We start from the raw sequence: 27334 nt of genomic DNA, 5'->3' as shown, positions 1-27334 counted from the left end.
AGGTGGTTACCCAAGAACTCACCACTGAATAGTGCTGGGCTCACAAGTGCACTGTGCTTGGGTTTGGGGAGGAAAAACAAACTTCGCATACTCTGCCCACAGCTGTTGCTATTTACTAAAAAGCTGTTCTTCAGCAATGCTGTGGTTCTATTTTAATTTTTCAATTGTTTGTTTTCACACCATAACCATCTAACCTTCCTGGATCATTCGGACAGACTAAAACATTAGATCAGGGCACGCAGCTGGAGTACTGATGCGTCCCAGTGATACTGTTGGGGTTACTGAGTCTCTTCCTGATGCAGCCACTGTATGTTTAACCCTTTATTCCTATTCTCTCTTTGTTCTCTTTTCCCTATGAATCTCCTACTCTGGGGAAAACAAAAAACAAAACCCTGTGTTTCCTATGATGGTCTCTGTTTCAGTAAATGGCACCACTACTCACCCAGTTGTTCAAGCCAAAAACTTGGGATCCATTCTTGCTCCCTGCCTTTCCCTGATATTCATTCCACTGGCAGGTCTGGTTGCCACGACAAATCCACCCTTCGTGGTCTTTACCATCATAGCCGAAGTCCAGCGACCATCATCTCTCACAGGGACAACTGCAGCAATGCTTACTTGTCTCCATGTTTGCCTGCTTATAATCTATTCTCCCACAATCTATTCTCTAAAGCCCTCTTTTTCAAACCATATGTTATATATCACCTAGAATAAGATCTGCCCCACCCCCCACTCCCACTTCACTCAAGCTACCCTAGCCTTCCTGTGAGTCCTTGAACTTGCCAAGCTTGTTTTAGCCTTAGGTCCTTTGCCACAGCTGTTCTCTTGCCTTGGAATGTTGTTCTTCCTGATCTTCAAATGGCTGGTTCTTTCTTGTTATTCAAATCGCAGACTGCCGCCTCCTCAAAGACTCCTTCCCTGACCATTCAGCCAAAAACGGAATGAATGATTTCCTCTGTTCCACAGAAACATCTACTTCCTTTTCCCTGTCTTTTCTTGTCTACCCTTCTTTTCCTTTTCACCCTTAAAAAGTTCTCTTTAACCCACTTTTTTTAAGTTGACTTTGGTTTATGTTAAACATTATTCAGAATTCCCCATGCAACCCTTGTATGGCTTAATTACTGGTGCAAACATTGCCTTGGGGGCCAAACTTATTCCTCCCTTCCTCCTTCTTTCTTTCTCTCCATTCCTCCTCCTGTCTTTCCCTCCCTTTCTCCTTCCTTCTCTCTCTTCCTCTCTTCCATTACATAAATACCCATAGGCTGCCATGATACATCAGAGACACATAGCTATACATAAAGGCAATTATGGTGTAAAGAAAGGAGTACTTGATTTGAAGTCCAAAGACTCATCGAGAAATTCTATGTTCCTCTTATTTATTTCTCAGTCTCAGTTTTCTTCTATTTGAAGTGGCAATAAAAATCACTATTTCACAGATTGTTGTTGAGGGAGATGCTAAGTGTATCAGTTATCTACTGCCACAATCATGCTGTGTAACAAACCACCTCAAGGCCCACTGGCTTAAAAAAGGCATTGATTATTTCTCATTCTCCTTTGGGTACAGCTGGGTAGCTTTGCTGATCTAGTAACGGCTTGTGCATATATTTGCAACCAGCTGTCCATTCAGCTGGGCCTCGCTGGCCTATGATGGCCTTGGGTTGAGGTAACTCATCTCTGTTTCCTATGGTATCTTGTCTCCCAGGCTAATTTAGCCTTGTGTTTTTGGTGGTGGCAGAGCTCCAAGAGAGGAATCAGAAACCACATTTCAAGTCTTGGCTGGCATAAAGTTTGCTGGTATCCCATTGTCCAAACAAGTCACATGGCCAAGACCACTGCCAAAGAGCATGAATATAGAGAATTATAAAAACCCATTGTTAATGCAATCAACTCACCACCATGAGAATGAGTCATGATGACATATAGCCTCCTCCTCTGGGAAGCCTCTCCTGATTTCTCTCAGCACTCTTTAATATGCTTCCATCATAAATATTATTCATGAATATTTACTGAATCCCTAACATTCTCCAGACTCATATGTGCTGTGGTGCGACACACACAGCAGTAAAAGTGACGAAGTCCACTGCACTGCAGTGGTAGGGGACAGAGGGAATAAGTAAATGCAGGAAAGGATACATAATTCCACATACTGATATGTGCTTTAAAAATATTGCTTTGTAGCTTTTTAAAGCATGTCAGTCTCACCCTCCATGCTGGGATCTCCCTAGAGCAGGCACCTAGTATTTTCATTGCATCTCAGCCCTTAGCACAGTGTCTGGCCCATAGGTCCTCAATAAACAAGAAAGCACAAGTGGATAAAAGAGCCCTGCAGAAGGCATGGTAATGAGAACAGGGATGGCAAGAACTTGGCCATGGCAGTGGCTATTCACTCTTAGGCTCTCATTCTTTTCAATGCTTCTATACTCCCACAGGACAACACAGGGACTGCCCCGACCATCCTGACACAGATGTCTATCACCCAGCAATGACTCTGACCAATGGCCCTGACAGCATTTGTCCAGTTTTGCTTCTCTTCCAATCCCAAGAAATGTGTGCACTCCACGTCTCAGCACTTGCATATCTCAACACAGAGCGTGGTGGTGGTGAAGTCAGTGAGGACAGGGGATGTGTGGACCTGGGGGCTTGCCTCTTCCATCAGGAATTGTGAAAAGGGAAATTAATCATTTTGAGCAGAAAGTTTCCACATTACCCTGCCTCTCTTGGTGTGAACGAGAAATAGACTTGGGCTCTAATTTACATGTTTTGCCATCAGTTGTTAGAGTTCTTTTTTCACCTGGCTTGGTTCTAGACCCTCTATTTAAATGTTATTCAGAGCCTCTTTCCAAAGACTAATATGCCTACTTGAAGACACTAGTTGGTTTCAAAAGCACTGATGTAGCTACTTGTCAGGTTTTTTAAGTACTCAGCCACTGAACCTCCTTCCTCCATTTGGGACATCCTTACAGCACAAGTCTCGGTAGAAGGCATCCCTTTTAGAAACTGAAAAGGCCATATTCTAGCTTTCCTTCTGCTCACTGGCAGGGGTGGTATGTGCGTGTGACCAAGCCCAGCCAATCAGAGGCTCCTGCTTGGGGCAGTGGCCCATTGTTCCCTCATTTACCAAGGTAGCAGGGGTAAGTAATATCACCACTGGGAAACAGTATCCTATAACTCACATCCAGTAGAGCTCTCTGTTATGAGTTGAATTGTGTTCCTACAAATTTTTTTTTTCAGTGTTTAATGTTTTTATTTATTTTTGAGACAGAGAGAGAAAGAGCATGATCAGGGGAGGAGCAGAGAGAGAGGGAGACACAGAATCTGAAGCAGGCTCCAGGCTCTGAGCTGTCAGCACAGAGCCTGACGTGGGGCTCGACTCCTGATGTGGGGCACGGACTGTGAGATCATGACCTGAGCTGAAGTTGGACGCTCAACCGACTGAGCCATCCAGGTGCCCCAATTCCTACAAATTTTTATGTTGAAAACTTAACCCCAAATACCTCAGAATGTGGCCTTGTTTAGAGATAGGATCTTTACAGAGGTAATCAAGTTACAGTGAAGTCATTAGGGTGGGCACTAGTCCAACGTGACTGTTGTCCTTATAAAAAGGAGAAATTTGAGCACAGAGACATGCATAGAAGGTAAGACAATATGAAGAGACATACAGAGGGACTGCCATGTGAATATGAAGGTGGCCATCTATAAGCCAAAGAAAGGGGCCTAGAACAGACCCTTCCCTCACAGCCCTTGGAAGGGTCCAACACTCTGAGGGCCTTCTAGCCTCCAAAACTGTGAAACAATAAAATTCTGTTGTTTAAGCTACTCGGTCTGTGGTACTCGGTTATGCCAGCCTTAGAAAATGAATATACCATTCTCACCAGAAAATTCCTGTAGCACAGTTTTGGGTATAGCTCTACTCTCCTCAGATTTCTGGTTCTCCATTTTAAAGGCTTGTCTGAAGCAATTAAATATCTCTTCAAGAAATTATCTTGTTATGTTTATTTTTGAGAGAGAGAGAATGGGGGAGAGAAATATGGGGACAGAGGATGTGAAGTGGGCTCTGTGCTGACAATGCAGAGCCCAACGCGGGCTTAAATTCACGAACCTTAAGATCATGACCTGAGCCAAAGTCAGGTGCTCAACTGACTGAGCCACCCACGTGCCCCAAGAATTTTTTGGAAGTTAATCAAAGCTTATGGTTTCCAACTAAGAAACCCAACTAATACAAATACCGTGTTCTAACAAGTTTTCCCTCTATGGGTAATTCCGGGTTTTCTTCCTCCTCTGACATTGAAATGGCTCCTACTTCTGAGCTCTGTGCTCCAACCAAAGTTTTATAGGATTGGCATATCTGCCCTTCCTCTGTGGTTGGTGGGCTTCCAACTAATCTAGTCCCATTCCTCCCTGCCTTCAGATACAAATGCAGTTTTCTTATATGCCTCCCCTCAAAGTTGGCCGATCTGCTGACCTTCTTCACTTAAAATAACCAGGATCAGATGGCTGAGGTTATACTAGAGAGGGAGATGTGCCTCCTGACATACGGTATACTGTGTAAATATCAAGAGGCTACTCCCCAGTCCTAGCACCTCAGAGGTGTTGACATTACATGGGACGTTCCAATTTTAGTCCTGCTCTAGAATGTGTTATAAGTAAGCTACTCTGTTGTCTTTACCTCGGACTTAGTCACATTAAAACTGGAACTTGAACTCTTGGCTTGCTAATACATTTTGATACGATATACTGATTAAATCTACAGCAATTGTGTTCCACTACTTACCAATATATGACACTGAGGCTATGAAAACCAGCGGTGGGGCGAAACCATCTTATCTGAACATAGGTTTGCACAGGCTCAAAAGGCTGGTGCGTTAAAAATTTGTTGGTTGTTCTGATATTTCACAATTCAGGAGATAAAGGGGGAAAAAATAAAAGAGGAGTGGAAAGTACTAAGCCTGAGCCCTCTGTGTCAAGTTCAAGGCAGAGAAGAGGGAAAGAGAAAAAGGCTGACAGAATAAGGTGCCAGATAGTTTTTGCCCCTATTTCTACTTCCCACAAAAGAATAGGGAATTCACCTTTGTGAGGAAAGAAACATGTGCTGGAAACAACGCTGACTACCTCACAAATACTATCCCGTTTAGTTTTTGCAACAGCCCTCCCAAATCACTCCTATCATTGTCATTCCCATTTTATAGATGAACAAATATGTTTTCACAGGTAGTTGGCCAAGTCAGGATCATATATTACTCCAAATGATGTTCTTCCCACTACACAGGGCAAAGAAGAACTTGTTTTCAGCATCCCCCAAGAAACCCAGGAAGTAACAGAGTTCCGTTTGCTCCAAGTAGCTATAATTAAATAGGACAGGAAAGTGAAGCTGCTCCTCAACAAAGCCAGAAGGTATTATCACCTCGCATTGCTCTTTTCTTTCAACTCATCTCTGACAACATGGGTAGAGGGGCCATCTTCTGGGGGCATGCCTGTTCAACATCTAGGATTTGATTTGTTTTGTCCATTTTGAGTATTCAGGAACTTTCTTTCTTTTCTAGTCTCCTTCTCTCTGGCTGCTTCTTTTACAGTTTATATAGTTGGGAGTATTTGGTGTATATTCTATAACCATTGATGGCTGTGGCCCCTGTTCTCTCTGGAGGAAAAGATACCATGGATGACATATAAGGCAAATGGTTCTTTTCTTTCTTTCTCCTTTGTTCTCTCCCATTAACAATGATCTGGGTGAGTGATCTCCAGCAAAACACTTAACGTCTTGAAACCTGATCATTTTATTTATAGGGATAATGGTACCTTATGTATCTGATGGCAGAAGCGTGACCCAAAGCATGTCTTAAATCTCTATTCCTTTCACAAGAACTATTAGTCAAAACAAACATACTCTCTTTCTTACGATACGACTAATTAATTATCATTCCAATTACATGCCATAAATGAGACATATTCTAGTGAGTGTTCTTCTGAATAGCAGTGATGACTGGTAAACGAAACCAGTCTTGGGGCAGTGGGGATCAAGTATCCCTGAATGTAGTCCCCCAAATGCCGTATTTAAAAATTAGTTTTTCAAATCGTTTTATTTTCCAAATTACATAGGGAAAATGTTTTGCTTACAGCACCACTAACCCCGGGGCACAAAGCACACATGGACCCAGAAGGGAAGGGCAGAGTAACTTGGGAGTGGAGTCCGACCTGCTCTCATTCAGTTTTTAATCAAACACCTCCACATTGGAAATTCCAAAAATATCATGGGAAACTCTTTACAAAATTTTCATGGTTGAGATTTTGAACTTACTGTTGAATACAAAAAGACAGAAGTTATACTTGGCCTCTCTCTTGCCAGAGCACAGTAATGGCCTTTCCACTGGGGGCATTTATTTGGAGTATGAATTTGAGGCTGTGAATTCAGGAGGGTCTCTGATGGGGGTGAGAAGGAGCCCCATCTTCGTGAATGCTGTGTTACCTTAGTGTGTACTTCCTTCCTTTGCATGGAAGAAAGGAGGCAGAGCCAAATGATGAATGAAGACTGCCTTATGTAGCAAGGGGAATAACCTACTGTTTTGATTGGAGCTCTTTTTTAGACTTTTAATTGGGGGGGGGAGGAGAAATTAGAGGGGCTCTAGAACTTACATGGAGATGCATTTAAGCCTCCCATAATGCCAGGTTTCCTAGCGAGAATGTGTTATTCTCTTTTTAAAGAAGATTGTGGTAGTAAGTATTACCAATAACGACCACAATAATAATATTTAACATGATTAGGCATTTATTATGTTTCAGGAATCTCTAAATGCTTTATGTGTGCTAACTCATATAATTATCACAGTAACCATGTGAGTTATATGCAATTATTATCTACACCTAACAAATGAGAAAACTACTTTACAGAGACTTTCCACACGGTCACACCATTAGTGGAGTCAGGATTTGAACCCAGGAAGTCTGGTTCTAAAACCTACACATTTTAACCACCACACCTCCACAGGATCTCCCCAGCACCATCCCTGACCTGTGACTCTCAATGGCAGCTCTGAGGGTAATTCCTGCCAGGCTCACTGAACTTGCCCTGAGCTATTGATTCCTCTCCTTGGACACAGTCCCATTGCAGGGACTCTCAGCGCACGCTCCCCTGGGGAAGTTTCTGTCACTGGAAGTATCTTCCATCACCACCTCTTGTCATGGTTGCTGCCAATGAATGGTGGTTTCGGGCATCCACTCCTGCCAATACCATTTTTAGGGTCTTCTAGGTTCCTGTTGCTCCTATAGCAACATCCAGGTATCTTGGTGTTTGTTAGCACCATCTCTAAATTGTAGTTTACTGAATCTGTAACGGCACACAGCTCTTGCAAGGAGCTTATTCGAGTAGCAAAGTATCTTAGAGATAGCATCAAGAAGCAAATCTACCTACCTCCTGATACCCCTTTTGTTCTTTGAGGCACAGCACAGATCCACTTGGCTTCTAGCACCCAATAATTATACTTATGTGTACCTGTGTATTATACTATTGAATTTACCAAGTTCTTTTAAAATTCATTATGTCATCTGATCTTCACCCTAACCCTGTGAGACTATTATGTACTCCATTTTATAGATGAGAAAAGTGAAGCTCGGGAAGCTTAAATGTCTATCCTAAGATTTTATACTGAAGTCAGAGCCAGGAGTAAATCTAATCTTAGATTGCTAATTTCACCACACTGTTACCAAGGGTACTATGAGTCTTTTAACTCTTTGACTTTATGGACAAAATGGTATCTTGTTGTTTTATTTTTTTTTATTTTAAAAAAAAAATTTTTTTTTAACGTTTATTCATTTTTGAGACAGAGAGAGACAGAGCATGAACAGGGGAGGAGCAGAGAGAGAGGGAGACACAGAATCTGAAACAGGCTCCAGGCTCTGAGCGGTCAGCACAGAGGCCGACGCGGGGCTCAAACTCACGGACCGTGAGATCATGACCTGAGCCGAAGTCGGACGCTCAACCGACCAAGCCACCCAGGCGCCCCTATCTATTCATTTTTAAAAGTGGGCTCTTTTGTAGTTCTTTCTTTCCTATTGTCCATGTCAATTTTTGCTTGTGGGGGTTTATCTTTTCTGAATTGACAAAAACAACTCTTGCTGTAAGGGAAGTGTTGATTCTTTATCTAGAACATATTTTGCAAATATGTTTTCCAGTTTGTCCTATGCCTTTAATGTTTTTGTTTGTTTGTTTGTTTGTTTTAGTATATACAGAAACAAAAGATCTCTATGTTGTCAAATTTATGCACTAATTTCTTCATAGTTTCTGCCTTGGAAAAGGCTTCTCAATCTAAAATCATACATTTTTTTCCTACCTCGATGGCAGTTTCACTTTTATATTTCAATTTTCAATCCACTTGGGATGTACTTAAGTGTATAATGTGAGCTAAGGTTTCAACTGGAAGCGTTTCATATAAGCAAAGTTATCCCAGCATTATTTATTAAATCATGTTTCCCCCCACTGATTTGATCATCTTCATATTTTAAGTACAATTTATATTTGGGTTTGATTCCAGGCTTTTTATTTACTTCCTGTGATATGTTAACCCTGATTCCAGTCCCGCCCTCTTAATGCCATGAGCACCCCAGGAGCACAGACGGTAGAGTCTGTACTCCTGTCTCAGCATCTCCCTTGGGTACCAAGGCACTTGGCATCAGCACTAAGGCCTCGTCACTTGTTCCCCTCTAAGTAGAAAAGCCATGATTCTGGGCCCCAAGTCAGAATGCACAAACTACAAACAGAGGCTTCCTGCAATTATGTGTGTGTGCGTGCATGCACGCAGGCATGCGTGCTCGTGCGTGTATCTCAGGGCCAGTGCTCTGTATCCCGTGGTTCTCCAAATCAGAGAGCCATTTTCTACTTGTGACTTTGTTACCAAATACAGAATCTAGAATCTGAGGCTGACTTAGTGGCTATTTCCATTCAGGGAACCCTTCCTCAGTCAAGAAAAGTTTTGCTCCATTTACTGTGAGGTTTTGTGGAGATTTTGCAACCTTCATTTTCTCTTAAGGTGTGCAGGTCATGAGGGATGTGGAAAAACATGAGAACTCCAGACCTACGCAATTGCACGTGTAGAAATTTAACATTAATCTGGGGAGTCGGAGACTGAATTTACTATTCTTTTAAATCCCTGTGAAATATTCATTTCTGAGCAATGTATGGTCTGTCAAGTCACTTAACCATACAAAATGAAAGAGAAAGGTTTCTTTTATCATAAAATGTTACATCTGGGGGCACGTGGGTGGCTCAGTCAGTTAAGCGGTTAAGCATCTGACTTCGGCTCAGGTCATGATCTCACAGCTCGTGGGTTCAAGCCCTGCATCGGGCTCTGTGCTGACAGCTCAGAGCCTGGAGCCTGCTTCGGATTCTGTGTCTCCTTCTCTCTCTGCCCCTCCCCTGCTTGCTCTCTCTCTCTCTCTCTCTCTCTAAAAAATAAATAAACATTAAAAAAAAACCAAAAAACATTTAAAATGTTACATCTGAAGTGGACCCTGGACATCTTCTAGCCCAACCTCCTTGTTCTTACAGATATGGAAACTGAGGCCTAGAGAGCTTCTATGACCCCCTCAGGAGGTCAGAGTCAGGACTGAAAGATGTGTCAGTGGACTCCACTCTGCCGCCACCCCTCTGCTCAATATATGGAAGTTAATTAACTCAAGCAATGCCATCTATCACAGTTGTATTAAAGTCCAAAACTCAAGCAAGGACCTAAGCCGATAGTGGAACTGTTTTTCTAAGTCATCAATTTAAGTACATCTTGGACTGAGAAAATACATACTATATGTAGCTCTGAACAAACCCTTCCCCAACTCTTTCTTTTTCTTTCTGTTTTACCTCCTCCCTGCTTACTTCTTTCTTACTCCGTCTTCCCCCTTGCTCTGGAACCTCTCCTGCCTGCCAGAAATAAACTTCGCCTCATGGGCATCTCATTGAAACCCCGATGGCACATTTGGCCTCAAGGGATGCTCCTCTCCTGGGTAGAAAGCCATCATTAGCAAGCTGTGATGGGGGCCCCAGAATTCAGGCAGGAATAAGGCCAAGTGACGTGGGTAAAAGTGAAACAGGACACGGACGTGCTTATGGACACAGATTTCCACCCATGTAACCCAGGACTTCAAATAAGCTGGATTCAAAGTCCTCTCCTGCCACACAGTCTAGTTACCTCTGAAAAGGAAGACGACGATGACTCCATTGGCTCAGGCAGAAAAGGGGACCAACGGGGCTTCTGTGCACAGCAGTGGATGAATGTGAATCCTGGGTTCATGTACCTTCTCATATTGGTCTTTGCGCCGTCTCCTTATATTTTTGACAAGGTAACAAGTAAGTACCCAGAACTGGCTGATGAAAACAAAATCGCAGATACTAATCTACTTGTAACCCAGCCCCGCCCGCATGCAGTAACCACCACCCCATGTGCCGTGCTTTTCCTTGCCTTGAATTTCTTTTTATATGGTCTTACTGCATCTATATATTCATGAAAAGGCTTTTTTAAAATTTTAGTTATTTTTAACATTATAAAAATGGTATTCTATGATGTCTGAGCTTTTCTTCAAAATAATAAGGGAGGGGAAAGGGGCTAAGACATACAGAGGAAGCAAGATTGACTAAGAAGAAAGCTAAGTAGTAGGTACCTGGAGGAAATCACAGTATTCTTTCTGTTTCTATATGTTTAAAATTTCCCATACGAAAAACTGCTGAATATTTTATTGCTAAGAATCATCCGTGTTACTTTTTTTAATTTCTGATATTTCCTAAGGTGAATAGTTCACAGTATATTTGAAACATTTTTGAATACAAGAAATGAAGCAAAAGGAGATTTTTGATTCACTAAAGAATCCAAAGTGACAGTATTTCCCTTCTTCCTCTAGACCACAGTTACGTACCTCGATTTTCTTCATGCTTCCCCCCAGTTCTGCCCCCAACCTACCTCCCCAGTATTCCATGAAGCGGATCCAGTTCACAGTGAGCTCTCTGGGCACAACTCTGGCAATTCCACTGGTCTCACTGTATCTGGTTCTTAGTCACCAAATTCTCGGCTTCCCAAGGTGTGGCTGTCCTGTTAGGTACCTCTTGCTTCCCTGGCCTCAGGCAGCAGAGGGACCGGAAGAGCCTGAAGGAAGGAAAAGAGGGTGTTACTTGTTTGTGATCAAATCTCCAGAGTTGCTTTTCCCCTTCTGCTGCTAACAACCCCACTTCTCTAGGGCCTACGTGTGAGGGCCCCCTTTCCAGAAGCTGGGCCCATTTGCAGCTCAACGTGCAGTCTTTCATGTAAAGACCCCCCCGCAAGTCAAATCCAGAGAAAATGGAGTATATGTCTCTCTTTTGACTTGATCGGTGACTTTTCTGTCCTTTTAGGCTTTGATCCACAAATAGAATGCCACTTTCTTTTTAATTTTTTTTTTAATTTTTTTTTAGTGTTTATTCATTTTTGAGAGACAGAGCATGAGCAGGGGAGGAGCAGAGAGGGAGACACAGAATCTAAAGGAGGCTCCAGGCTCCGAGCCATCAGCACAGAGCCTGACGCGGGGCTTGAACCCACAAACTGTGAGATCATGACCCGAGCTGAAGTCGGACACTCAACCGACTGAGCCACCCAGGCGCCCCTAGAATGCCACTTCCAAATGTACTTCTAGGCTGCACTGAGATTGACTTGCTTAGAGACTGACCAATGCCCTTCTTTCCAGGGCACCAAGTTCGTTGCTTGTAACCCGAAAATGCTAACCATTGGTTCGGCATTGGTTGCCTATTACGTGCCAGGCACCGTGATAGGCTTTGTGTATATGATGACACCTCAGATGGAGGCTCTGCTCCAAGACCTCCCCATTCACTAGGAATGCAGCAAAGCACACAAACAAATGTAACAGAAGCATTTGCACCCAGGCCGCAGTATGACTTCCGCGGGCTCTAATACATGTGCCTTCATTGGCCAACTTGCTACAGAAAAATACCAAAAATTATATTTTTAATTTGTACATACTGCACAAAGATAAATGCGTTAATATTTCATTAGAAACATTACTTCTAATTTTAAAAGAATTTAAAACATTTTTATGACTTCCTAAAAATATCATGGGTCCTAGCCTCTCCGTCTCCTGTGCCTACTGAGAAGCACTGGCCCTGCCTACCATTTGTATTTTCTCCCCTATTTGGGGATAACTCAGCCCCACCTCTTTATTCCTTCCATCTCTTTCTGACAATAAGAATCCCCTTATGATGATAGGGGTGCCTGGGTGGCTCAGGTGGTTAAGCATCTGACTTGGGTTCAGGTCTTGATCTCATGGTTTGGGAGTTTGAGCCCCACAATGGGCTCTAGGTTGAGAGCTCAGAGCCTGGAGCCTGCTTCAGATTCTGTGTCTCCCTCTCTCCACCCCTCTCCCACTTGTGCTCTGTCTCTCTCTCAAAAATAAATAAACATTAAAAAAATGTTTTTAAAGAGAAAAGAATCCACTTATGATGATAAGTCTCCATTTGGTTTCCGTCCACTGAACCTGTATGTATCAACAAAGAATAGCAATGAAATCACATTTAAAAGAATGTATTTTTCATTTATCATGACAGCAGCCACAGATATGTCAAATAATAGTTAAAGTTTATTGAGTACTTTTTTAACGTTTATTTTATTTTTTTAAGAGAGAGAGAGAGAGAGAGAGAGACAGAGGGTGAGCGGGGGAGGGGCAGAGAGAGTGAGGGAGACACAGAATCCAAAGGAGGCTCCAGGCTCTGAGTTGTCAGCACAGAGCGCGACGTGGGGCTTGAAGTCACAATCCATGAGATCATGACCTGAGCCAAAGTCGGAGGCTTAACCGACTGAGCCACCCAGGCACCCCTAAAAAATGTATTGAGTCTTAACTGTGTGAGCCACACTAGTTCACATGTGTTAACTCATTTAAGATGACCACCCTATGGGGAGAGGGGGTAGTATTGCCATTGCCCTTACTTTATAGATGAAGAGGCAGAAGCACTCAGAGGTTAAATAGCTCATTTGGGGCCACACAACTAGTGAAAGATACAACCACTATGCTAGATGACCTAGGACACAATTGTGTGGCACATCTCTCACACAGGCTATTTTCTACACAATTGTGAATTTTCCACCCTCTATAAACCTGCAGCCTGCCAGGAGCCCATCTGTAACCCCAGGGCGGGGAACCTGCCCTTGGGGTAAAATTTCCAACTTTTTATAGCATTAAGCTGCCAAGGGGACTCCTTTAATACATGAAATATTCCTGTTTCAGGGACTGAATCAGGGAAACACAGTAGCCGCACTTTCCCTGTGTGCCCTCGAGCTCCTTCTTGTAGCTGAACATGAGCCAAATGAATGAGAAGCTGTGACGTTCCCACCCAGTCCTCCTTATCTCCTAAAATGACTAAAGAGATTTGAGGCCCCCCTGGACCCCTGCATTGTTCAATGGCTTTAGGACCGGGATTACAGCCAGCCGGCACCTCCTGGGTTGTGCCTTCACCAACAAGGCAGACTCACACAGAAAAAGAATTTAGGTTAAAAAAGATGGTACGTTAGATCCCAGGCCCACGAAGCCAGAACAATCCTCATTTGCCAAGCAGAAATTTATGTAATCACAAGACTAAAGACACTTTTAATTTCCAAAATGTTATTGCAACCAGCACAATCATCCTGCCTAGGTAAGTGCCAAAATACTTTTTCCCTGAGTCCTCCTAAGTGCTTTGAGTTGACAGAAAATATCCTCTTGAAATTACACAGTTAACTCCAGAACCATAGCTGTGCCACCAGAGAAAGAAAGACAGGAAGGAAGCATTTCAGCTGAGATGTACATCATGGGGGACGGGACGGGAAGAGATAACATCCTGACCCATATATACAGTTTCTGGCCCAGAAAATATTATCTGCTTAATGATAACTGCAGTATGCACTCAAAAGCAAGCATGGAAAATCATCATGTTTTTTTTGTAGGGAGGGGCAAGGCCTGAGAGCTTGTGATTTTTTTTTTCCACTCATATAGCTTGAAGCCAACAAACACGTTGTACTGGATAATATCATATATACTTACAGAGGGGAATAAATGAAAGCTGACTCAGAAGAGCCCGTTAGACTGCAGCATTTGGGTAACCAGTAATGAGCAGACAGATAAAAAATCATGTGACCACCTAATACAACATTGACTCTTTTCTTAAAAAGAACCAAAATATTATCTGTTGTTAAAAATAAGCCTCAATTCCATGGCCGTCTACCGTAAATCGCTGCCTCCGTGTAAAGAAATCCTGATCACTTAGTCAGATTTCCTGGAATGAGAGTCCAGGCAGAGGCAAATGCTTGGGTCAGGGCATGTAGATAGGTGACAGATGGTGGATTTTAGCCTTTCAACACATAACCGTAACCTTATGCACTGTCTGAGTTTATTTTCAATCCCATACACAAGGGCTTATTGTTTATAATAAGCTCTCCTCCAAACCCATTTCCAGGAAAAGATTCTCTGTGTGTGTCATCCTCTATCACTTCCCAGGCTGCACAGTGACCATGAGGGCTCCAGGACCCAGGGCCAAGCGTCAACTGCCAACAATTGGTGGAGGGGCTCGAAATTTCCCGTCCTCGCGACTATTTATATTAGTGTCCTGTCTAGTCTAGTCTCAGATGCACCTTGGATGCATTACTTAGCATTTTCAGCCTTACTTCTATTTTCTCACCTGGAATGAAAACCAATGCACGTTTCACCAAGGCATCTCTAACTTGTTAGAAAAAGAGGGAAGGAAAGAAAATTTTGTCTCACAGGTTGGGTTTCTATCTCAAGGTGGGAAAACTCAGTAATTTATACTCAAAAGTAAACAAGCTACACTCACCCCAGCCTAGGCAACGTGTAAACATTAAATGGGCAATTCTGATTTTATTCTTGGTACCGTGTTCATGTTCTAAGTCAACTCTCGCCTTCTCTCTACTTTGAAACTGATGAACGCAGGCCCCTGATTCCATCCGAGACCATGTAATTCCACTGGGCTTTCTAGAAGGCTTGGGGTCAACACAGGGACATGAATTTGAATGAGCACAAATTCTAGCTATATGACTCCAACTAAAATGTGAGGCAGAGAACAGCTCTGAGATTCGTGAACATCAATTTACTTGGGGAGAAGCTGGAGAAAACTTTGAGTTTGGTCTCAAAATAGCCTGGACAATTTTAGTTTTCTGACAGCATTTGGTGGCAAGCCTGTTAAAGAACACCATCTTGAAATTTCCCATTTGTGGGCTGTAGATAGCATATCATCTGGACGCACCCAGAGCGTCAGAAGCATTAATCACCAAGGCACACCTGGCATGGAACAGAGATGTGAGGAGAGGATGAGAAAGAGTTTTAGATGGACCCCCTACCTTCTGTGTCCTCCACTTCTGCCTATTTGATTAGTCAACAGCTTGCCTGATTGCTCACTCAGAGAGGCCCTAGGGTACAGTGGTTAAGAGCACAGACGCTACAGTTAGGAGGACATGTTTCTGAATCCCAGCTCTGCCGCGTACTGGCTCTGTGACCATGGACCAGTTCCTTAACTTCTCCGAGCCTTAGCTGTGTAGCTTGATACGTATGCCAGGACTGGCACAGGGCCTGCACACTTGGGGGCTCAGGGCTCTTCCTCTCTTACCCTTCCCTGTTCACTGAGTGTTCATGGATGTATGCAGAGTACTCAGTCAGTACTCACAAACCATTAACTTATCTTTATTACTGGTGGCCCAATGATGATGAGCTTAAAATTATTGTTGTTATCATTATTCTTGGGAAAAGGCCATGTAGAAGTTGCTGTTTCTCATTCTAGTTATCAAGTCATTTCAGCGTAGACAGTTGTGTTCTGGACTGAGCTATCTGGGAGGCTTGGCAGATGTCAGGCTAGGGGTCACCCTTTGTTCTCACATAAGAGTCGAAACCTGGCATTCTCTGATTTGACAAAGTATGAATGCCTGGCTGCTCTTGGCAATGGCATTCAAAGGTGTCAGTCCTATGTACCAGTCCTGTATTTATAATGGGATTCTTTGAGAGCTGAAAAGAAACAGGAATCAGAATCTTTATTTCAGATATTCCAAGTTACTTGAACATCTCTGAAATACCGAAATCTTTTTAATTGAACTGAGTTAGCAGGAAAAGTCACTGGAGTGAGACCCAAGAGGAACTGCCCCATCAGGTACATTTGAGTGCCTTAAGCTTAAGAATAGGGTCAAGATTTTCCAGGAGGCAAGGTGGTCCAGCCCTGATACTGCCTCTTCCACATTCAGTCACCATCACACCATGACCATGCCCAGTGGCAAATGGCTGAGTATGTGAGAAAAGAAGACTGATCACAGACACTCATCTTGCTGGAACCCGGCTTGGTATGGCATGGGGCCCCATGCCTGAGTGGAACAAGGCATTCCAGGGAGAAGCACTCTTCTTCCCTGCCAACCCCTCCTGGCCCTTTTGTCTACATTAGACTGATGGACTAATGTTTTCAGTAGTGACAAAGCAAGAGCTGGCAGCTTCTCCCATGAGTGACTGTGTTGACCTGTGTGGACTGAGGTTCTTGGCTTCTCATGGGCAATGGCCAGGAAAGAAAGAACAGACTTCTCTTCTCAGTGAAAACAGAGAATTGGAATTATTATAAATTGAACATTCAAAGAAATGGGAGGTTATTTCATATTCCAAACTGATGAAGCAGGATATATCAGTTATGCCCAGGTACATTTGAGTTGACAGCCTTCATAACACCTGTTCTAAGTCCTTCTGCAAATCCCTAAACTACAGAATGGGTGAAAATTGAAAATCGCCAAGAGCTTACATCTTAGGAAGAGTTGTATCTCTTTACCGTACTGTCTCCTAGTCCAGACTTCCAAATGAGGAATGGACTAAAATCGAAGTTAACTTATCTTTTGAGCTGGGCAATTCATTTCCCTTTGGTGACTAATTTCTAATCCCTTCCTCCCCCCAACTGCACCTTTGGCCAATTTCAACTAATTATGAAAACTTGTATCAGTTTCAGGTCCCTGGTCTTCAGAGACAAAAATGATGTTGTATCAGAATGATCTTGTCATAGTATTCTTAAAGAAAAATCCAAACTAGCTCACTAGAAAAAAATATGGTAAATATTCTTGGAATGGTACCATGAACACATCAAGAACCAGGACCTTCTTTCCAGTTTTGCTTAAAATAGGCTCAAAGGTACCATCTACACTGATTGGTTGTAATGCAAATTTGTCAGGTTTTCTATGACCATAAAAAAAACAAAGGCCTGGGGTGGGGAAAAACCTTTCTTGTTACAGAGAAATGTAATAGTAGAATTGGCAATTGGCAATTTTATAATCAGATCAATATAGCATGTTTTACCTGATAATCTCAAAGCCATTCTCAACATCAATACTGAACTTCATGACACTGTCAGTGGGTGGAGAAGTGTCAAACATTTGCTCACCCATTGTGTACCTTAGCTTCCATTGTTTGCAGAACCTGAATTGAAATTCCTATCTCTCAATCTATCATTCCCACCGGCACCCCTACATCATTCTTGGCTGGGTTGAGTGGACGTAGTTTAGGGGAGGGTGTGCATTTGGGTGACTTGCTTGGTTGGTTCAGAGAATTTGGCCTGGGATTGGGCTTGAGACTGAAGAGACACTTTCCCTCTGTGGCCCTGAGGAACTTCAGTATGATAACATTCTTGAGCCTTTCAGACTTCTATGAGACCATTGGGTAGGAAGGCCCAGCATGCCAACCATGCCATCAAGACATTGGACACTCACCCATTTGCCTACGAAAAGTCTTGAGCATGTGGAATTTAAGAAATAAAACAGACAAACAAACGAAGGGAAAAAAGAGAGACAGAGGCAAACCAAGAAACAGGCTCATACCTATAGAGAACAAACTGATGGTTACCAGAGGGGAGGTGGGTAGGGAAAGGGATTAAATAGGCAATGGGGACTAAGGAGGGCACTTGTGATGATACTGGGTGATGTATGGAAGTGCTGAATCACTGTATTATACACCTGAAACTAATATGACACTGTATATTAACTAAGTGGAATTTAAATAAAATTAAAAACAAAAGTCTTGAGAATCATGTCTACTGGGTACCCATCCCTGAGTTTTTTAGGGGATTTGGGTTAGACACATGGATCTTAGCAATGTTCCAGAACAAACCTTTTGTTTTACTGACAAGTAAACTAGCCCAAAGTCATTTGAACAGCAAGTCCATGAACAAGATTATGGTTTCATCATTCCTAATGTTCTTTCTATCATCCAATTCTTCCTTATGTAAAAACAAGGAGGATGTGATTTTCTCCTGGAGGGGTTCACAATAATGGGATGGGGATGTTGGCAGGGGAATGAGACTTTGTGCTACTGAACAGTGGATATCTCAACATGACAATGTGACAGGGATGTAGGAGAGAATTAATATATGCTGAGCACCTGTAATGTACAAAGGATCTGACTATACATTTTCTCACCTAATCCTTACATCGAATTTATGATAAATATGTAATCTCTCATTTTATTGGAAAGGAAACTGAAGCTCAGGTTCTGCATTCTTCATTAGCATGTGCATGGAACTGTACCTATCCTTACACCTACTCCTCTGAGGACCCAGAATCAGTGGACTCCCAAAGGGGAGCGATTTAGTCAAAGGCTGCTTGGAAACATGAAGCCTGAACTGGGGTATTGCACCTGCTTAAGCACAGAGAAGCCTCAGCAGATGGAGGAAACACAGATGACCTCCCCACGATTCTGTCACCGCCCAGAGAAGACTGGAACCAGTCACCCACCCACTAACTTGCAGTCTCAAATATAAAATGCCTAGAAAATTGAGCATGCTAAAGAGAAAACTTGCATCTTAAACCTGCAGTGGCCCCATGTAGAGACGGTGTATTCTGGGCAAGGATAGTATATAGGGTATAGCTCAACACAGTATATGGTGGGGAGCTCCTGAGGGTATAGAAGACACTGACATCCATTTTATGAGTTTGATCATTTGATGTAGAACCAGAACAGGCATGAGTACAGCGGTGCAGGGATGGATAGCTAGACATAGCTATATACAAGTGTTGAGGGAGTCAGGCAGGACAGAGTGAGGACAGGTAGGGCAGGGTTAGACATGGTGAGTTTAAGAAGTATGATTTGAAGCAACGTAGTTTAAAGGACATGGCTTGACAAAAATCAAGGAGAAACTCTTTAGGGAAGGTGTGAGGGTGAGGTAAGGAAAAGCCCATGCTTAGTTGGAACAGAGACCACAAAACAGAACCCAGTAGCTAGAGAAGAGACAGTTTGGTAAGGAGTTTGTTAGGAAAGTTACAAAGTCATAAACTCAACCACATTAGCCTTAATCACCTACGTACGGAATCTTCAAACTCCTCAAGGATCCCATTCCACTTTGAATACCTTTACATAGGACTCTGGCATTGTCATGCTCTCTTTATGTATGGGATTCTGAGTCAACCAGGAAAGAGGAAAAGATCTTGTCAGAACTGAGATTTTACCATCCCTTTCCCCTAAACAAAGAAGTTAAAAGCAACAGATCGACCAGATTCGCATAAACACCGAATCTGAATTTTATGAAGGAGCTTCAGCATGCACACAGACTATCAATTAAAATGTGCTGGGGAAATTAGGCCACTAACTGTCAATGGCCATGAATTGTTCCCTGAGGAATTTCCATTAGATTTAAGTTTGATGAGATGTTCCAACACTGGATCCAAAATTTTTTTTAACTCTTGGTTGCTATCAAGGTGGAAACTGGAATTGGCATTTAGTAAAATCTCTCGTGCAGTAAAAAGGTGAAAACATTCTTCTTGAGCAAGCTTTGAACAAATGGAGTGACTTACAGGCAGGTGCTTCAGACAGAGAGGGCACATATTCTGTTTAATAATATAAGAGACTTGGAATAGGTAGCAGGCTCATTTTGGCAAAAATAATGTTTGTTGCCCGTTTTTTTTTTCTGACTTCTTCTAGAAATGGATAGACAGAAACCTGGATTCCTGGGGAATTATCAGGGTTGTCACGCACAGTGGTGCAGGTTAAACCCTAAACAAAGGTGCCCAGAGATGGGACAACTCTGAGCTGAAAGCCAGTATTCCTCGTGATTTAAGTTCCATGAGGATAGGGGCCTTGAGATCTTGGTTCCTTTCATAACTTCTATGTTTGCAACAGTCCCTGACGTACAGAAGTTCCACAAAAGTATGTGTTAACTGAAAGAATAAGGAAATTAAGTGGTCTCAGCAACATGGCGTCAAGCTGGATGATCATGAAGAAATGTTCAGGAGGCTACTTCCTCAGAAAGATGCAAGGCCACTACCAAGGTATGTGTATCTGGTACACAGTGTTAGGGTTCTGCCCAATAGCTACGAAATGGCCAGACATGGCCAGTGTAGAGAAGCCAGGAGTGGTGGCTTGGGGGGAGTGTGCTCAGGCCAGGCTCCCCCATTTCCTTACCAACCATATTCATGTTTTGTTTCAGGTAGGAATGTGTCTCTCTAAAATCTTTGCTTTTCCAGACTATAGCAAAGACATGGAAATTCATTTCAGGCCGTTTAGATATAATTAAAGGTCTGCTACAGATTTCTGGGAAAGTTTTGTTTTGCTGCCTCAGATGTCATCTCTTAGTCCTTTTTTTAATCCTTTGAGCCCCTCAGACATTCCTTCTTTCTGCTGAGAGCAAAGACACTGAGTATGGAAAACAGGCAGCCGTCTTGTGACCATGAGGCAACAACCATGAGGCAAAAACCCTACGTCACAGATAGAGGAAAGAAATAGTGAAGGAGACTGGAACACTTAAGAGCTTACAGAGCCCTTGGGATGGCTCACTTCCAGACTTTTAATGTGTGAGAACAACACCCCTCTTTCCACTTGGTTAAACCACAGCAGTAAAATTTTGGTTACATGCAGCTGGGCCCAATTCCTAACTGATACAATAAGCAACCACCAGGAATGTAAGCCATGTAGAGATGCTCAGAAATACTTGAGGAGGAGACAGGATTTCTGGTATCCAATATGGAGACTTGGAATAAGATTGATGGATATTCAGGAACATAGTGATTCCTCAGGAAGCAGGAGGACTTGGGTGACAAAATAATTTTCCAGCAGTGAAGCTTTTGAAGTTACTGAAATATACTATGAAGACAGTCTGTGGACTCTCAAATATGTGTTTTTGGGATTTCCATTCTGACAACAGCAGAAATGACCTCCTAGTTGAGCAATGCCTGAAAGAACCATCTGTCCAGAACTTCATCAAGCTCGAGCTACAAAGATGTGGTACAAACCAGTTTGAGAACTTCACATTCCTTCTGTTGCCTAATGCCACTGAGCCAAAACGAGCCAATTTATTTTGAATGGGTTGCTGTTAATTTGATCTCCAAATTACCGGTTGGTAATTTTAGTGTCCATGATCTAAAAGTACCTCATGACGGTAAGGAGGAACAGTTGATATAATCACTGTCATCAAAATAACAACCTAATTTCACATGTTAACACCTTGAGTCTGTTGACACTATTGGTTGACTGTGCTACACATCTATTCTGCTTTCTACAACACTCGTGTCAACTAGTGTCTTGAGGAGCTGTGGGCTCTTGGAAGCATATTTGGAGACTTTTTCTGCCCTTAGCGTCCATGTAGCTAGAAACAACAGGGAGGTGTTGATTGGTAGGTATATTTTTAGTCGAATCACTTCAACGCCAAACAGGGAGTGCTTCAGGCAGTAAGTAGTGAGATATATCTGATTAGGACTCATAAATTTTGTTTAGGACTCCTCCTAGAGCTAAGTGGCTGCCATGGCATGGCTATAGGTATGTGTGTTTTGGTGGATGCCCTTGGGTGGCCCACTTTCATATGAAAAAAAACAACTCGTTACTGTGGCAGAGTACCACCTTTATTCTGTGGAGCTCCAAAATTTATTTTCCAGAAGATACGTTTCTCGGTTCACATCTCTGTGGAGCAGTGAGACGTCCTATACTAACCAACCCAGCCCCCACCCGCTCCCAACAAACACAACACACACACACACACAAACTGAAAGTCAGTTTCAATACGAGGCCAGTTCTCAATTACTTTCATAGAAAGGTCACAAATTTGTGAATTATATTCAGGCATGCAAAAGTCAACATAGATTCTTTATTTTTTTCTTCTCTCAGATCTTCTCTTAATCGAGAGGGCTTTTTTCTCCACAGGCAGCAGAGAAGAGTTAATGTTGCTACTCCAAGGTTACTGAGTCTTTGTTGTTCCTTGGATGTTCTAGGCCTGACATGATGGGACTGTTTGGATCTTGTCTCTGTTGCCCATTCTTGTCTCTAGTGTGACCCAGCTTACCTCATTTGCACCTATCACTTGAAGTAGAAGTTGTGATTTCTGCCGTAGCCTCCTGACAGGAGGACCCGGCACCATAAAACAACCTCCTATTCCCTGTCCCTCTGTGGCTCAGGGGTCTACAGGACTTCCTGATTCTTCTACTGAGACACATGAGGGTTCTTCAGTTCCATGTGGACCAAGAAGGCCACCTCCAGGCTTTCTGAACCATGGCAGGTGGCGCCATGCTGTTCCCATGCTAGGCTCAAAACAGGGAGCTCCCCCTTGAAGTGATTTTGAACTAACTAACATTTGTCTTGAGATGTTTCGGTTGTATCAACCTGCTGTGAGATTTTCTCAAGCCTTCTTCCACTTGGAATGTTGACCTTGATGGTGAGGTTTTATCCCTCAATTCTGGAATCTTTCCTCTCCTTCCTCTCCCTCCCTGGACTCCTCTCACTGGAACATGAAGGGCTTTCTTACTTTGCCTTTCAGTCAGATGAAATTTATTCTTACATCATATCTTTCTTCTTCTTTTTTTCTAGGTCTTATAAATAAAGCTCTGGAGTCCAAATTTACCAGACTTGACTCTAGATAAGTAAAGGGAAGCTTTACAAAGTAGAAGGCTCTTCCCCCACCCCACCCTTAAATGCTTGGCTTTCAAGGTTATTGTCACACTATTGACTCAAAACATTAGCTTTTCAACTTAGAGGGAAATGATAACCTCTGAGTTTAAGTGTCTACCCAGGAGTGCCTGTGTGACTCAGTCAGTTAAGCATCGGACTTCAGCTCAGGTCATGATCTCACAGTTCGTGGGTTCGAGCCCTGCATTGGGCTCTGCGCTGACAGCTCAGAGCCTGGAGCCTGCTTCGGATTCTCTGTCTCCCTCTCTCTCTGCCCATCCCCCGCCTGTGCTCTGTCTCCCTCTCTCTCAAAAATAAATACACCCTTAAAAAAATTTTAAGTATATATTTTAAGTGTCTACCCACCCTCTCTTTCCCCATGGCAATCAACTGTAAAGGCCAAAGGAATTTAAGGAAACAGGATTCGTTAGGAATTAATATCTAAAGGGAGGAGGAAGAGAGACTAGTTTAATCTTTTAATAATATTCTCCATTGAGCTTATGGGAGAGCCACTTGCTGCCTGTTAAGAATATACCAAGTGCTGTGTTAAGTGTTTTCTCTTGCTTTTCTTCATGTGTCCTTACAGCTCCCAAAGAGGACTTTGCTTATGAAGACACTAAGGCTTATTGAGATTATTGATCTTGCTGAAAATCACAGAACTAATCAGCAACAGAGCCAGGATTTGAGCCCATGGGTTCTGCCTTAACAATTCGCAGAATTAGTGACGGTGACACTGTGTCTCAGGGAGGACAGAGGGGTGATGACAAGGAAATCCATACCATGTCCAAGAGCATGTACCACATATTTCATTAAGCCTTGCGTTCTCGTGTCTTTCACTAACATTCTCATGCCCTTTGAAACACATCTGGCAAACCCAAGTGTTGCTCGGTGGAAGAGAAAAACTGGCAAAAATTTGGCAGAAGACAGAAGGAGGAGGGTAGAGAATGTTCACAAAATACCAGTTCCTAGGAAATGTACTTCATCTTCCTGGTTCAGTTTATTAATTTTTTCACCCACAACATTTTTTTGAAAAGGATTTTAATGAGACATTTATTGGAAGTTGGTTAGAGGCCTACATGGTAAGTGCTATATTTTTATTGGTTTCCTTTTTATGAAAAGGCAAGACCAAAGTACATGGCGTTCAGAAGACATTCTTAAAATGGGAGGCATCTGAGTCACAGAAGTAAAGTTAAATTCTCTAAGCTTCCGGTCCCATAATATCTTACTTTAAATACGCTTTTGTCCTGCAGTTTCACTTTACCAAGATCACAGGATGATTCTGTAGGAAGAAGAGAATCCATCTGACCTGCCTACACCAGACTCCCTGGAACTCATTTCTTTTCACACCCCAAGGAAATCATGTTTGAAACAACAGAGGTGGCAGGAATTTGGAAAAAAGAGAAAGTCCAATGTTCTCTTAAAAAAAAAACAAAACAGGAAATCGTGTATCTTAAAGTACAGATCAGTAGTGGAAGCCCATATTTCAATACCGTCATGTTTTCTCACCCATACCACCTGTATGTTAGTATAGGCACTATTAGGAAGAAAGAAAAACAAATAGTCAAACTTGTCTCAAGATCAATGACAAAATGTTCCAGAACAGTAACGAAAACCATTAAGATCGGTGGGTGATGCATATGAAAACCCCTTAGATTATTTAAGAGAGGTTCTTTCATATAATCAAAGGGGATTTCGAAAAAGATGAAGACTCCAAACAAAAACAAAGAAGGGAACTTCAAGAGAAAATGGAGCAAGAATATTATACGAGGAAGCAAGAAGAGTTTTAAATACATAAAGTAGAGGAAGATGAAGGAGTCAAGAGGGCTGTTAGGAGAGAACAGAAGAACTTTTTTTCTTTTTTTTAAGTGGAAAGACGGCTTGAGAAATGAAATGACTTCTTTGTCTCAGTGTGTGAAGCAGGATACACGGGGACAGATGCCAGAAACAGGCACATTTCCCAAAGGAGGAAGAAATAGAAAAGAAAATTGGTTTCCTGCCAGAACAGGTGAAGTCTTGACATGTACACATCTGACAGGCAGGATTCTGAAGCTTTCCAAGGGTCTGACCAGGCCAGTCTGGGGTTGTCTCTAAGACTTCAGGGCAAGGCTCTGCGGAGGAGGCTCAGTGAGATGGTTTCAAATGTTTTTGGACACATGAGAAATAGCAGTGGTGGGTAAGAAAAATCATGGAGTGGCCTGCTATTGAGCACAAGGCTGAAAGTTGGGCTAAACTCATTCAGAGCTCATGGTCTGATATTTTTAACCATCCATTTTGGGAAAAGAGCCAAATGTCTGGTTAATTTCAGGTGGCAGCAGATATTAACTCACTAAACTCCCTTTGACCTTCTCAAATACTATGAAAGCTTTATCGGAACCTTTCTTTCTTTCTTTCTTTCTTTCTTTCTTTCTTTCTTTCTTTCTTTCTTTCCTTCCTTCCTTCCTTCCTTCCTTCCTTCCTTCCTTCTTTCTTTTTTCTCCTTCTTCTTGGTAGTGGTGGTACTTGTGGCTAATAAGTGGGTGGGTCTGAGATAGGGAAAGAAAGTAGGAGGTGTGGGTGAAAAGTTGATGTAAAATGTTCCTACAGAGTTTAGAGTTCTGTTTTGTTTGTCTAACCAATTTTTATAATAATCTGTGACTGGTACTCTGTAAATAGCACACTTACCTAATCATAAAAATGTATAAATAATCATCTAAGCTGGATCTGGGGTAAAATCATCAAAGCAAATAGCAAAGCCATGAGAATAATGTTTCTGACCCTGCGATAATTGAGAGACAGTAGAGAGTTGTAATTACAAGCATGGGCTCAGAAATAAGGCTACTTGTTTGTGAATCACCATCCTACTTATTGACTCTGATATTGGGTACTGAGCTACACGATCTTGGGGATCGAACCTTCCAATGCCTTAATCCCCTTAGCTATAAAGCGGGGATAATAATAGCACCTCTCTGTGACACATCTATCATTATGCATCTATCAGACTGTTTCTTTTCCCTCCTGGGAACACAGGAAAACCACATTTCCCATTCTCTTCTTTCATCTACATGCGGCCCTGTGACCAGTTCTGACTATTGGAATGTGGGCAGAGGTGGAAATGACACTATTGAGCTGGCCCCTCAAGCCTCCCACAAGATCCTCTATGCTCCTTCTCTCCTCTCATGGCTTGCCTGCCAGTTGCAGAAGATGCAGGATAAGATTCTGAGACCCCTCAAGCTGGTGCTGCCTCCCCAAACCATGGTGTGAAAATCTGCTTGCCAATCATGTTATTGACAGTGATGTAAAGAAGAAATAAATCTTCTATTGTACGAACTACTAACATTTGAGGATGTTTGTTATAGCAGTTACTCAATTCTAATACTGTCTCAAAGTACTAGTTACCCATGACTAAAAACTATAGCATAAAGTTATTATAAAGATTAAATGGAAAAAAAAAGATGAAATGAGTTAGTATAGGGGCTCCTGGGTGGCTTGCCAGTTAAGCATCCGACTCTTGATTTCGGCTCAGGTCATGATTTCACAGTCATGAGTTTGAGCCCCATGTCAGACTCTGCAATGGTACAGAGCCTGCTTGGGATTCTCTCTCCTTCTCTCTCTATGCTCATATTCTCTCTCTCTCTCTCTCTCTCTCAAAATAAATAAATAAATAAATAAATATTTAAAAGAAATAAATGAATTACTATATATAGGAACTATCACAACATTATCTGGTACATGATAAGCTCTCAGTAAATATCTCGCATATCCATAATCACTATAGATTTGGCCAGTTAGGTATATCCAAAACACCACCTGGTCCATTAACTCTAAGAAATACTATTTGGACCTTCTCAGTAAATGGTGATCATGGACAGGGCACCTATCCCTCACAGTTGTTAAACCAGTTCTAACATATGTTACAAATAATCACTTTGGAGCAGACTGGGCAAGACCGGATGTTTGAAGGGTTGGAAATCTGCAAGAACCTCTACGTCTCAGGCATTCTGGCTGCCTGGAGATACCTTTCCATAGAAACCTAAGATTCAGGTGAACAGCATGACTTCAAGCAAGATTCTCATCAGGACTTGTACAAAAGAAATCTCACAAACTGTTTAAATACTTGTGCTGTTAGGTTTATCAACAGTATATGCAAAGGGCTTAGCCCAGAACGTGCTCGGTAAGTGCATGCTAAGTACCTAATAATAGCAGCAATAATAATCTAACAAACAGTAATCACACTATTATTTGCACTTGTTTCTTAGAATTTCAAGAATGTGTCTATTGTATGCTTTCTACTTTGGGCTCTTTAGAAAGTGATTTTATAGGCTCACCTGGGTGGCTCAGTCGGTTAAGCATCCAACGTCAGCTCAAGTCATGATCTCACGGTTCATGAGTTCAAGACCCACACTGGGCTCTGTGCTGACAGCTCAGAGCCTCAAGCCTACTTCGGATTCTGTGTCTCCCTCTCTCTGTGCCCCTCCCC

General features: G+C 42.4%; 1 long non-coding RNA gene across 2 annotated transcripts in view; it reads right to left on the bottom strand.

The window, feature by feature from the left end:
* The window catches only part of LOC131512232 (uncharacterized), a 115959-nt gene extending 104616 nt beyond the window's left edge, over positions 1-11343 (bottom strand). For both annotated transcript variants that reach the window (XR_009262043.1, XR_009262042.1), the window contains exon 1: positions 10167-11343. This is a non-coding gene — a long non-coding RNA (uncharacterized LOC131512232). The remainder of the gene's footprint in view (positions 1-10166) is intronic.
* Positions 11344-27334: the final 15991 nt, after the last annotated feature.

Source organism: Neofelis nebulosa, chromosome 1, assembly GCF_028018385.1.
Source record: "Neofelis nebulosa isolate mNeoNeb1 chromosome 1, mNeoNeb1.pri, whole genome shotgun sequence".
Lineage (NCBI taxonomy): Eukaryota > Metazoa > Chordata > Mammalia > Carnivora > Felidae > Neofelis > Neofelis nebulosa.
This window is presented reverse-complemented; position numbering and strand designations above follow the sequence as displayed.